Below are 14,354 nucleotides of genomic sequence, written 5' to 3' on the forward strand. Positions count from 1 at the left end.
TCTGCATCCTATCTGTTCCAAGTGCAAGGGCTAAGAAATGGCATTATTAAGCAAGCTAAGCAACTTTAAAATGTATATTAAGACTTGCAAAGGGATTGTTTTGAATAGTTTTATATTGCCCCCTAGCTCCTTTATCTTCCCGTAGGGTTTTTTTTACCTTCTTCATATGTGCACCCATTTTCAGAATCCTTCAAGGGAAGACCCGTGTGTTCTGTAAAATACGTAATAATTAATGCGTCTCTACTGTTTTGCTGTATCATTATTGTAGATTTTTTGCAAAGATACTTGTTAGGTCAGTTTGCTATCAATTTCCAGATTAAAAATCTTAACTTCTGAAGGGAAAATTTAAAATGGTGCATTGATTGTGACTGGTAGCTGCTTTTCCAAACATATTTCCAAATGACCATCTATCAACATCTACTCATACAGGGCACTTTTCAGTGTAGGGTCAGCTCAATATAACTGCATCATCCAAAGATAGTATTTCTGCTGGACTTGGAAAACTTTAAATGGGTTCGTCTCCACAGTGAAATCACTGCATTTGTAAATAACCTATCCCAAAATAATAATATTAATTATTATTTACGTTTATGCTTGTTCTTAAGCAAAAACCTGCCCCATACTAGAGATTTTTTGGACTCGGCATGCCTTTGGGACTGAATGATACCCTATGTGACTTTGCCCTACCCTCTGTATAGTCTGCCATCCTTTTCTTTTTGCCTTGCCTAACGCTGTATTTGATTAAGTACCTGCATCTGTTGTGAATTTTCATGGGAGGAGGTTATGGTAAAGCCAGTATCCTGACAAATTTCTTTGGAAAACAATGGTGAGAAAGTCTCACCTTGTAAGAAATGAGGCTGAGGTGCTCCAGCATGGTGATGTTCATTCTTGCCAATGGACTATTGTTTGTGACTGCCTTCTCATCAAAAGACCATGGGTAGAAATGACATAGGTGATTTCATTTCAGATTATTTTTAGTCACTGTCCTTCAAGGACAGAATGTAACCCAAAATGTGCAAAGTGAGGCAGAGGGAAAACAACCTGGACATTGATTGAAGAGGATAATGATTTCAAATAGTAACAAGATCTGTAAAATAAATGCATTGGTGCTTATCTATATCAGGTCTAGGAGAGTAGTAATGGGATTTAGACGATTAGTGACGGGATATATAACTGCATTATTCAGTGTACTGCAGGAGCTGGAGCTCAATTGACATGGCTGAACTTACATTGATAGGTGAGGAGAAGCCAGGGTACCGAATGGAGGGCAAACCCTTACCGTGCTCATCTGTGGGACCTGAGGGAGTAGGCATGCTCTTTGTTAAAATGATTTTTGTTATGTTTGTGGTGGCTCGTTGCATTGGTTGTTCCTGATACAAGTGTGACAACTACAAACAGAAGTGCTTTCTTTTCCTCCTCCTTTCTCTTGGGACAGTGAGATGAAATATTTCATTCGTACATCAAGCTGTTATGTTTTTCACACCAGAGTTGTGAGGCTGGGTGAAAAAGACCCATGATGAGGCTGTGACAGGAGGAAGCTGAAATTAGAGTGAAATCAGAATGCATTTTCATCTTACATTTACTAATCCTGAAGATTAGCATTTTGAAATGTGCTTTCTAACTGAGAAACAGTTTGTTTTAATCGATTCACTTCTGAATTAGGACTCAACTATTGGTGCTTGGAAGGCACTCAGAAAAGCATTCACTTGGACCATCTGTATTGAAAGAATGGGAGTATGAAGCTAAGTGTCATCATATGTTCACAAGTTCTGCCTGTCCCTGGTGCTTCTGACAGCAGCCTCATGTGCGTGCTGAGCGAGTCAGAAACCGAGGAGACTCTATGGCAGCTCCCAGTGGTGCCAGTTAATATACACTTCAGAAAATGTAAGTCTAGATATTTCTCTTTTATTCTCAGTAAAACTTGTTACGCACAGGTAAAAGTTGACATAAAAATGATAAGTAACAATTATTATTAAAGATGTGTGTGAGTATAACACGACCATATTTAAACAAATTTCTAACCGTATTTAAAAAGCTTTACTGTAATGAGAAAGCTCTTTTTCACTTTAGTTTGGGTAAACATGGGATCAAATTTCCAAATTAAATGCATGTGAAAACCGATAGGCACTTAGAGTGGGATATAGCCTACCAGACTCGAGCCATGCACGGGAGAGGAGGTCCATAGCTGAGCTCATTCCCTGTAGACATCCTTTACAATCAGGGGATAGAAATCTGCTTCTCTAGGCTGTAATTAATCTGATGTGTTCTAGATGTCTATTTTAGGATGCCGACATTTCTCCATTGACTGTGCCTTGAGCCTAGGGCAACTAGCTGAAATACAGATGACTACATTGTAAGAATTGGCATTTAGTCAGAGGAATGTCACCTCTAAATCTCAAGTGGTCTGCCTCCCTGCTTTCAACCCTATAAAATGAGTAATTCTTCTGAAGTAAAAGAATTTATTCAGGAGGCTTAAAACAAGATGATCATTCTTTGGATTTGTATAGATAGGTGGATTATTTGTGCTCTTAATTTAGGTTTACTCAGTGCTTACACAAAAGTCTGTCACAACATCTTTGAATGACTACTTCAATGCTTTGAAAGCTCAAGAGGCTCAGTAAAAACATCCTTGAAAAGAGGCTGGACATGCAGGAATGATGACTGAGACAGAATCTTGGAGAGTAAGTTTTATGATATAAAATTGTTAGCTGTGTGTTTCTGATAAGTGCTGTATAATGTTAGATCTCTTTTATGGGAAATTTGCCATATTGGTGCAGTATAAGACCACCTGTATACTGAACATCGGTTCATTCAGTTGTGAGATTTTTATTTAGACTGCTGTGCTCACTGCCTTACTAATTAAGATGTGTTTGAGTGTCTGAGGTTCTTAATCTTAAATAGGCCAACAATAATTAGTTTTATTATCTCTGTTTAAAGTTAAAAAGAAAAAAGTATGTTGTCAAATCTTAGAAAAACATGTTCTGAAGACAGAAAAAGCAAAGAAAACCAAACCTGGTTGTGTAGTGGCTTGGGACTCATCAGTTGGAGCTACATGGGAAACTACAGCTAGAATTTGGGAAAAATTTGTTACTTGTGTCCTTAGAGAAGGTGCACTTTAGAGGCCATAATTTCTGGGAAGGGGAAGCATCTGGGTTTAACCAATAATTTATTAATCCATTTAAACACAAATCCTACATGTAAGTAATGTCAGGGATTTGGGATTTTGAAAGGAGGTCCAGGGAGAACCAGTGGCTTGTATTTATTACCAGAACGTGATTTTTTTTTTTTTCATAAGTGTACTTCAGATTTGGACAGGAAGCAGAGCTATAGGTAATTAGGAAATATGGCTTTCTTCAGCAGAAATCCATACATGAAGTATTGTATTGCAAACTGATTTCCTTAAAGGCTATTTTAAAACAAACTTTTATTTGTTTTAGTTTTTATTATGTACTATATTATATTACATATATATATATATATATATATATATAATTCTCAGGTAGTTTAGTAGAGTGATCATTGCCATAGAATTTAGTGAGGAGATTTACGTAGAGATGGCTGGAAATTATAAACATGCAACAGTACTCAAATGACTCCAGTAGGAAATGAACACCCGTAAGAACAGGGTTTTGCCCATGAGACCCAGTCAAAGTTCTTTACATGTGTGTTTGCATTGAAGCAAATGGGAAAATTCAGAGACTTAAATATGTCTATTAAAGCACCAGAAGTTCAAATAAAGCTGCAGACCTAGAAGATGCAGAGCGCCTTGTGAAGCTCCTTTGTCCTGGGGTTAACTTCATTCCTAACGCATACAGTGTACACAACCCATGTTCTGTATTCCTTTTCCTGTTGACATGTGTTTACTGGTGTCAGCCTTTGTCTGACTTTTTGTTGCTCTTCAAGTCTTAAAAATAGTTCAAAGACTTCAAAATAGTTTCAGCTATATTTAGAAATAATATAGTTCTTCATCACTGCTTCAGGCTGAATAATTGCTATCTGGCTACATCTTGCTTATAATACCTGTTGCAGGTGACCTCCCAGAAAGATTCATTATTGTTTGAAATGCGATGATTATTGCTGTATTGTGTTGCCTAAATACTTTTTGTTGAAGGAAAAAGAGAAGTTAAATATTCTTAAGAGCTGGAGAAGTAGAGCATGTATTAGAAAGCACTATTCATAAACACATCGCATTCAATCAAGTGTAGACCACCACAGGGTTGCTGTTTAGATGAGGCAAACATGCATTTACATGTTCTTTAAAAGGGCATATGTTATGCTGAGCAGCTGGAGTTTACGTTAACATTCTGTATTAACCACGAAGGCAAAGATAGAGCTAACTGAAAGCATCATACCTTGGTAGATATTTCTATGCTTCCCCCAAAACTGTATCTAGATCCCTAGCAAAACATCACAAGTTGCTACACGTTGGAAGAGATCTGCTGTAGATGCTCACACAGCCCTCTTTACCTTACTGTCCAGAGAACTGCTAATATCTCTTAAAGATCTTAAATGCAGCAAAATTTAAAGGGCTGGGCAGGGATTAAGAATTTAAGTGCCAGGAACAACCTTCTGGAGATGCCTCCGTTTTACTATTGACCTTGGTTTGGAAGAAACTGGTTTGTACCTGCAACCATGTAGTATATAGGTGCTTATACCCCTTCACTTCATAAGGATATTAATAAATCCTACTTTGGATAGGATTTCTTGTCTTAAAACTAATTTGCAACTGGTCTTCTCCACTAGGAAGTAGTGAAGTCTGACTTAATAATTTAGAATCATATAATCACAGAATCATTTCAGTTGGAAGAGACCCTCGGGATCATCGAGTCCAAGCATAACCAAACCCTAGCACTAAACCACGTCCATAAGAACCTCATCTAAAGGCCTTTTAAACACCTCCAGGGATACGGACTCCACCACTTCCCTGGGCAGCCTGTTCCAATGCCTGACAACCCATTCCATGAAGAATTTTTTCCTAATATCCAATCTAAGCCTCCCCTGGTGCAACTTGAGGCCATTTCCTCTTGTCCTATCACTTGCTACTAGGGAGAAGAGACCAACACCCTCCATGCTACAACCTCCTTTCAGGTAGTTGCAGACAGTGATAAGGTCTCCCCTCAGCCTCCTTTTCTCCAGGCTGAACAGCCCCAGTTCCCTCAGCCGCTCCTCATCACACTTGTGGTCCAGGCCCCTCACCAGCTTCATTGCCCTTACCTGCACTCTCTTTAGTACTTCAATGTCCTTTTTATGATGAGGGGCCCAAAACTGAACACAGTATTCAAGGTGCAGCCTTAGAAAAGTGTAGTAAAGTGCACTGCAAGTGTAGTTCTAGAATAAAAACATATACTGTTCAACAAGCCTCTATCAATAGAGCACAGGCACTCAGTTTCAAAAAGGTGGAAACATCTAAATTTTTTTCTTCGAGCAGCCTCATTTGCTGACCATGAATATATTTAGGGAGAATTTGCCCCAGATTCTTATTAGATGACTAGCTGGTGCCCATCACTCCCTGACCTTCTGTCGCTATTCCACTATCAATGCCTTATAGCATGTGTGTGTGTATATATATATGTATATGTATATATATGTGTGTGTATAAATATATGTATTCCAGGGGTCTGCTTGGGTCAATGGAGGATGGCTGAGAGAAACTGTGCTGTGAAATGACTCTCAAATCTATGTCTACCCTGGCACTGAGATTCCTGAGGAAAATATGTGCCCTGGGTCTTTCCAGTGGACCTGATTCATTTCCCCTTAATTCAGGCAAGCTTGCCCACTTTTCGTGAGCCCAGGATGGAGATGTGGGATTTTGCTGGAGTAACTCTAAGCAGAGCTAGATAGTGTTTCCAGCTGATGAATTTTTAGAGCTTGAGCTGTGGGGTAGGAAAGACATACTTACTTTAACTGTGTTATGAACAGCTGATCTTATGTATGAATGTGTGTGTGCATAGTCTCTTACATTAGCATTTCTGCATGCATCTATACTGTGTAACAGGCATTCATAGATGAGCAACTAGACATACAATATTGTATGGAACCCACTGCAGGGGAATTCTGACCACTTTCAGGAGAGAATTCTTCCTATCAGTTCAGATACATGTCCATTTTCTCAGGTAGTGGAAGCACCAAAGCTTTTCACCTAGTACACCCTTTCCTTAAAGGGCATGGGTTGCTTTTGTTTGGGGATATTTTTTTTCCTTTTTCAATATATTGCATTAATTTTCCATGCTGCTTGTGGATTCCAAAACCTTGACAGGAAGTACTTTTAAAATTGCTGACTTCTCTTGGTTGTTACATGTCAGCACAAATCAAAATATGTGCCAGCTTTTCTGCCAATAAATAGTTTTATTATAATAATACATTCATCTTACAGTGTAAGAATATGTATGCATTGTCTATTATTACTGCTTCTGAAAGGGCTGAATAATACAGTTGGAGCATACTTCTAGGAAAAAAGAGTGTAGCTAGAACTGTATTGTACTTGATTTCTTTTGGAGAACAATATCCTGAGAGTTAAAATACATCAAAAAATTAAATAAGTCCCCTTGAAATGAACGATATGAATAACTGTGTTTATTCCTCCATTATCACATTTGCTTATCCAGTTTCAGTCTCTTCTGTTTAATTATCAGGTAGATGCACAGAGCAAAAAGTATAAAAAATAAAGGGTAGGTGCGTTGCCCGCTGCCTTTTTTTTTTTAAAAAAAAAGTCTCTTTTGATGTTGTATTTATTGACCTTAAGACAAATTTCAGAAGGGAAAATAAACAATCTCCCTAATGTAAAACATTAAATACTACTGGGCTATTTAATTCTCACAGAAATATTTGGAATGAACTTTGCTACTCTTTGCATGGTTGCTTTGTAGTCCTTAAAAGCACAGAGCTCCATTATTATCAGAGCAGCTAATGCTTTTCACAGAGACGCAGGATAACACCCCTGCTAGGAATGCACTGCCCCAGGGAGGACAAAGCTGAATGTGAGCCTACTTGCAGCTATTACTTTAATTTGAAAATAACGATAACATTTAGGCTATCGGTGACATTGCCTCCGGTAATTTCAGCATTTCAGAGTGCCTGAGTGTATTTCACATCTAACACGCAGAAGTGTTTTGCATATGTTTTTAATAAATTGCATTTGTTACAATATGATCTGTGCAGCCCAAAATTTCTGTGTCCGAGTCACGCGTGCTCCAAGGAGCTGAATCTACTTGCTTCAGTAGGCCTCATACTGCATAATAAAAACATCCTTATTCTTGCGTTCACATAGCTACTGAGTGCTGCACATAAACAAATGAAACCCCACAGGAACAGGGACTCTGCTCTGAGGAGCTCGGGGCGAGCTGCGCCTCCCCGCCACAGCCCGGGTGCCTGACCTGCGAGACAGATGTTTTCTCCCACCACTCGCCTCCCAGCAGCTGTCCTGCTTCCACCCACAGCAACATGAGGAAAGTCACGTATGTACACTTATATTTTGTGTGTGTGCGTATATATTCATACATGTATATACACATACACATATATAGGACTAGACCATGAGCAGAGGTCTCTTCCGATATTAACCACTGTGTGACACCTACACTAGAGGCTGTAGTTTCATGGTACCTTTAAATGTCGGGTGCTGCTGAAAGACACAATGCAACTCTTGAGCCTGTTCCTTGCTCTAGCGGATGCTCCTGCAGGCACAACGGGACCTGGCTCTCTGGCCTCCTCTGGTTCACCCCATGACCCAGAAATGCTCATGTTGGCCCAAAGAAAGGGATGAAAATGAGAGATCAGAGACAAGATCACTCAGAGCAGCAGTCCGGACATATGTTAACTTATTTTTTTGTAAAATTACAGCTTGCAGGGAAGGCGTTGGTAACTGGTTTTAAGGAGAACATTCAGCCTGGCCTAAGGATTGCAAGTTCTTTAATTAGGAAAAAGCTAAGCGGAAAGCACCCCATGAGCATCTTGGAAGGGAAGTGAAGAGAGCATCAACACGAGCTTCTTATTTGTGTTCAGTTGCACATGTCATCCTCTCACAGGGTATATTATTTATCACATACTAATCTAAAAAGAAGTAGATTAATACATTTTGAATTTATACTCTTATGAATGTCAAAATTACCTTTTTCTGACTTTTCTGGGTGTATTACTTGGATTATATGTTACTGCTAACATCTAAATAACTGCTACTCCTTGACAAGAAGTGTCAGCTGTATTCCTTAAGAAACTGATTTCTTCCTACTTAAACAGCACGCTGCATGATTAGATCTAAATCATGAATGAGAAAGCCTTATTTCCTGTGAAAATTACATCATGTTATAAACTAACAAGAAAGAAGGGGAGGGTCTTAGAAAAAGATCACTTACTTGAAGCTCTGTACAGGCTTCTTGACTGGTAAACCTCTCAAACCCTACTTGATGAAGAGCTCTGGTATATCCTTCATGGCCCAACTGAAGTTAATACTATGTGTGAATGGCCGAACTACTTGTGATACAGCTGCTGAACTGCTGTGGCATTTCAATACTAACAAAAAATAGGGATCTTTTGCATTAATGTGACTCTTTCAGTCACAGTGGCTCATCAGCTGAAAGAAGGCCAGTGCAGCTTTCATGCATGGGGAAGTGGGGGAGTGATACCCTTGGCCACTCTGCCAAGGTACATCCAAGCCCTAAGAGACCCGTGTCATTCTTCTAAGATGAGCTGATTTCAAAGGGCCTGGATAGTGTCTCATTGTGTAACTATTCTGCATATTTTTCCTCCTGCCTGAACTTTTGTAACAATTCTGGACAGACGGAAGGGAGCCTACAACCTATTATCTCCACTCTGTAATTAGGCTTTGTCATGTTTCTACTTCTTTACGACTTACTGATTTGTCATGTTAGCAAAGCAGTGTTTCCTCAACATAACCTTTTTTTATTATGAAAGGATAAGGTCGGCCGGGCTACGTATATATTGTCACAGTTAATACTTCAGACAGACACAGGCTGTTTCTCTTATTTAAATGATGTGCAGTAATATTAGGAGGTGATAGATTATGTTGTGTTCTTTCCTCCAGTGCTGAGACTATTACTCAAATATTGTTTAAGCAGAAAAGTAGTAAGTCCAGGCTGAAGGCTGTTCCTGGACTTGTAAGCACCTCATTATGTAATCCAATTGCAATCCACCCTCTTTCTTCCATTCTACTTTTCATAAACTGACTTTTATAACATGGAGGAGGACTTAGCAGGTCTTCTCCAAAATCTTGGCATGTGGGAAGGAGTCTCTTAGCCTGGAGCAAAGCAGTTTCTTCAGATAGCTATGAGCTAGTCTGTTTATAGCTCTTTTGTTGTCTTGTTTCATGCCCAGATGACAAAAAGATTTATTATTCTAGGCAATTAGGATGAGTTTTCCCCACTGATTTTTCATCTTTGGTATGGTGAATTTGGTGATGAAACTCTGGAGGCTTTTTTGCATGTTGCTTATGCAGAGGGTGAAGGCCAGTATCCCTATAAAATGTCATCCTCTCCCCTCCATGTTTTAAGTAATGGAAGCAATTTGAGGTAAAAGTAAGTGGTATCTTTTATTTTGTTGCATTAGCTATAGCAAGAATAAAACAGCTGTATGCACTGCAAGTTTTGTAGATGTTACATCCACCTCTTGGCCAAGTCTGAGGACTGATATCATGCCTTTGCCAGAAAAATGGGCAGCCATTTTACTAGGAGTGTTGTTTGGAATAGCTGTGAAATAATCCCCCGATCCCAAATAACCTAGAGAAGGCCTCAGCTGGAGCAGTGTGTAATGTGTGGCACTGAACATGAGGGACAATATGGGCCATTGGAGATACTTCAGAAGAAAGCAACAGGAATAATCAGAGGCAGGGAAGATGCAACCTATAGAAGACTGGCATTAGCTGAGAAAATTGAGGAGAGACATGATAATAATCTTCAAATGGGTTAAGGCTGCTACAAAAAGAAAGGGAATGTGTTTCCCATGTCTTCTGTGGACAGAACCAGAAAAAAAGGGCTTAAACCTCAGTAAAGGAGATGGATAGTGCACATTATAAACACTCTTTGTTATGTTAACAATGGCTACAGATTGGATTTCATGCCCCCAGATGTCAAAGGTTGGGCTGATTTCCATCAGGAATGAGACAGGTCTAGCTGATCTCACCTTGGATGAGAATGATGAACAACATCATCCCCTCGCTGTTTCTTTCAGTCACAGTCTTTGACTGAACAAGAACTATTTATGTTGTGTGTGTTCTCATGTTTTGCAACCCTCTTCCACCTGAAAGATCAACTTTGCTCTGTTTTTTAAGTAATTACTTTCCTCAGGCTAATGTTTATTGATATCTTAACAAAGTAAACTTAAACATAGTAAAGAACATTCTTCATGGGAGTATCTTGGATTTCCAGACTACTCTCTTCAGACAATGACCTGCCACCTTCTGTTTCTCCGTCTTAAATAGTATACGATGGTAATACAGTAACTAACTAATGCAAAATGGTTTTGACATCTTGGAGAGGACTTTAAGCTTCACCTTCATGTCCTTAATTTTGTCTTCTCACATCACAGTTTCATATTCACCCGAATCTTTTCCATATAATTTTATATTTGGAATTATTCTGTTATTTTTTTCTTCTTTTATTGTGTTGAAAGCAAATTTTGCAATTCTTAGCAAAACTGTGATGGATTTTTCACCTTTGATAGCAGCTGCAGGATTAGTTGCTTTGTCACCTTTTCTTGACAGCAATCTTGCCTTTCTCCCCCTTCCATTTGCCTCTGAAATAGGCAGAAATTGGAGAAAAACACCTGATTAAGCTGCTGTCAGGCTGGGACTCACTGTCCCCTTCTCTCTGTTTTTAGCGGCTGGCATTTCTCACCCCTGATAAGAGTACATCACTGTACTGAGTCAGCCCATCACTCGTCCTTATGAGATGCAGCCTCTGAGATATACGACAGTCTGCTCAAAGTAACATAGAAATCTATGATTATTAAAGCCTTAACATTTTAGGAGGAAAACATCCACCAGAGCCTTTAAAGGAATGAATGGTGGAGAAGCTCTGACCGAGGGGATGTCTCATTCTTATGTTGTGGTCTGTCCTTCCTTCCCCCTGCCTCATTTGTCTCATGCTGCTTCGTCTGATTGCTGATGCTTTAGAAGTGGCTTTAGTACAAAAATAAAGTTTTATTTGAAGTATTGTGGAAATACCATTTCTAAGAAAACATGATCAGCAATTTCCCAGCTTTCTTCTTCAGCTATCTTGTTAGAATACAGCACTGATATCTGTGGTTTTGCTGCTCTGGTGTAACATGAAAACTTTCAGTGACTTTTATGGTTCAATTACTTTTGGCAGACTTTGTTTCTCCATGTTAGACCCACACACTTGTCTAAACATAACTGATTTCAAGCTGTGTTAAATATGATCACTTAGCTACAAAAACAAAAAACAGAGATAATGACTAAGATTAAGATTACACTTCTTATAAACATTTTTGGGCTGAAAATGATTTGGAGTGGCAATCACACCCTGCTCACAAGTATTCTCCCTTTTTGGTACTTTAGGTCTTGCATCTTGTCACTTTTGTCATCCTCTTCGTCTTTGCTAAAATCGAGTTTTTCCTACTCTGAATCCCACAGAAATAGATCCTGCCTGAATAGAGTTAAAAAACACATGGAGACATATGACAACAGGAAATAAAAAGCAAAAGCTGAAATATGACACCACCACTCCTGAGGGATAGGAATACTGAATATTAAGTGAAATCCTGAAGTTCCTTTCGCTGCTGCCTAAAAACAGCTTCATACAAGTGGTGAGAGTTAAAACCAAAAAATGTTATGGAAGGGACACCATCAGCAAACCAATTCAAATAATACATTTGCTTTATGTTGATGTTTGACAGTAAATGTTTGTTCTGTGGTATGAGTGAAATAAGAAAAAAGAAATAAAAACAAATTAAAAAAAAAGCAGTGTGCAGGCAGAAAACCTTCACAAACATAAGTTATGGGACAGAAGAGATCACAGTTTTTATTTTTAAAGATAATCTTGGGATATTTGTTAAAAACACTTCCCTTTCACACAGTCCCCCAAAGCAATGGATCACTTTGTTTAAAACTTTGAAAAGCAATGGATCATCTTTGTTTGAAAGTTTAAAAAATTACCCAAAACAAAACCCACTAAACAACAACTCTTCACTTTTTTGGAAACTGACACTAGAAGCAGGGAAATGTTTTTCCTTACAAATGAAGTCAAAAGAGCCTCATCACTCCACCAGCACTGCCCAAACTTGAACTCTCTAAAAGATGCTTCCTGAAATTCAGAAAACCCGGATGCAAATTACATGAACATCACAAGCTGTAATAAGAATTTAACTTGCTTTATATCTGTCTTTGTAATTCCAGCCTTTAGACAAAAAAAAATAACTGTGCCAAACAGTAACATTAAGCCTTGTGTTACCTCCCATTAAGCTGCAGCTCTGGGACTGCTCAGACTCTGGGAAGTACTGGTGGACATGAATTAGCTGCCGACTTCACTTCTGCAGATTTCTCTCCTACACTTCCCCAGGTGTGAAGTTGTCTAGTTCACTTCCCAAACATGCTTTAAAACCTCTGAATGGAGCTTGGCACTGCTTTCAGTACAGGCAAGAAGGCTGGTGTGAGCAGATAAGCCGATAGCTGAGTGGGTTGTTGATGGGGGCTGCTCCTCTTGCTGCTTCCCAGTGAGGATAGGGGCCAAGCTACAGACAAGTTGTTATTCTTCTCGTGCATTCCCAGAATTTTCTATTTGTAGACACTGTATACCTACAGAGATATGCTCCCAGAAGGTCTTGCAAAACCCATCTGGAAAGGCAAGAGGTATCTTATGTATACTTGATAGACCTCCCACACCTAAATCAGGTTAGTCCCTTGAGCAGTAAGGCAGATGTTCTTGCAGCAGAAGACATGCTTTAGCAGATATGTAAGTATGAGTTTCACAATGACTGGCTGATTACATTGCAGGCATTAACCACTGAACAGCCTCTAAAGATTTGTTTGAACTGTAAAAATCATGAAACCTTCACCGAAAGGTTCTGAGTAAGAATAAAGAAAAAATACTTGAGGATCCTTTCTATCTGTTTGTACAACCTGGGTAGAAATTCAACAGTAAGTTATATTACTCTTTTCTCAAAGGATAAAAATACTCCAAATTTCATAGAAATATTGCTGAATGTTTGAGAAGTCCAAAGGGTCATTTTCTCTGTGATCTAATTTGCCCTCTTGATGAAGAAGAAAACTTGTGGTTAATATTACTAGAGAAAGTACACACTTTTATTGATGGCACTGCTTCAGTTTACTTGGTTTTGGAAGACTGAATTTACTTAGGGAAAATCCAGATGCAGATGATTAGATGAAAGGGAAGACTACCAAAAACAATAAGATGAGACTAAATCTGCGGAGCCACCATAATATATCTGCGTATCTGGATCGCTATTTTCTCATAATGAGTAACAGGACCCGGAAACCCTTTAACATATGTTACATTCACAGGGAATCAACCCACGGTTTTACTCATATCCTTTTTATACTTTTATAAAACAAAATTTGGATCTGGTTCCAGCACTTTAGAAATGTTTTATGGCAACTGAGTCAAAGAATTTGGCAGGTTTTGCAGTTTGGAAGGCCACTGGAATGTTTTGCAAAAGCCCTGCTAATGTCTTAGTAATAATGAGGTAAGAGTAATAAATCTTTCTGCATTGCAAAACGTAGAATTGTTTCTAATTTTTATTTGAATATTTAGAGACTATTCACTCTCTAGGAGATTCCTGTAGTTTTTCCTTCTCTTTTGAATGATAAATGCTCTGTAAGGTAATGCTAGCGAGTCTATAGGAAGACTTCTTACTTTTTCTTATATTTATCTGCAGATGGATGATTCGGTTTGATTTGGCAGAGGTGCTTTGTTAATATCTTTGTTTAGAAAAGTTTGTTTAAAAATGATTGAAAAAAATTGTGGTCTCCTTACGTATAAAATTAGAAAAAATGATAAGTATGTACTGGTTTTCTAATCCCAAGCTTAATTTTTCAGGGAAGTTACTGAGAGACAGTGTAGCATAGAGTTTCTATGTTTAATATAGGGTCAAGAAGGTACATAGTGCTCCCTGGAAATTGTGGGAGTATAATAACATCAAAAAAAATCTCACCACTCTTCCTTAAATATTTAAATGTCATTGTGAACCACCGTGCCCAAACATTTAATGTGACCTGCATGATTTGGTCATAAATAACATGATGTTTTTCCTATTAAGTTTGCTCCCTAGCTTTTTTTTTTTGGTACGTGTGTTTTTTGGCAGTATTAACAATTTCCGACAAGCAGAATCTGTCACTGATGCTGCACTTTTCCGGAAGTGCTGAG

The 14,354-nt window shown here is 38.6% G+C and overlaps 1 protein-coding gene across 8 annotated transcripts in view; it reads left to right on the plus strand.

Annotated features, from left to right (window-relative positions):
* Positions 1–14,354, plus strand: part of AFAP1 (actin filament associated protein 1) — a 119,589-nt gene that overhangs the window by 11,663 nt on the left and 93,572 nt on the right. The window contains exon 1 of one of the 8 annotated variants that reach the window (XM_065062558.1): positions 7,273–7,454. The exons of the other annotated variants lie outside the window; for them this stretch is intronic. The gene's annotated coding sequence lies outside the window, so the exon portion shown is untranslated. Of the gene's footprint in view, positions 1–7,272; positions 7,455–14,354 lie in introns of those variants that run through there. 8 annotated transcript variants of the gene reach the window in all.

The sequence above is a fragment of the Columba livia genome, chromosome 4, assembly GCF_036013475.1.
Source record: "Columba livia isolate bColLiv1 breed racing homer chromosome 4, bColLiv1.pat.W.v2, whole genome shotgun sequence".
Classification (NCBI taxonomy): domain Eukaryota; kingdom Metazoa; phylum Chordata; class Aves; order Columbiformes; family Columbidae; genus Columba; species Columba livia.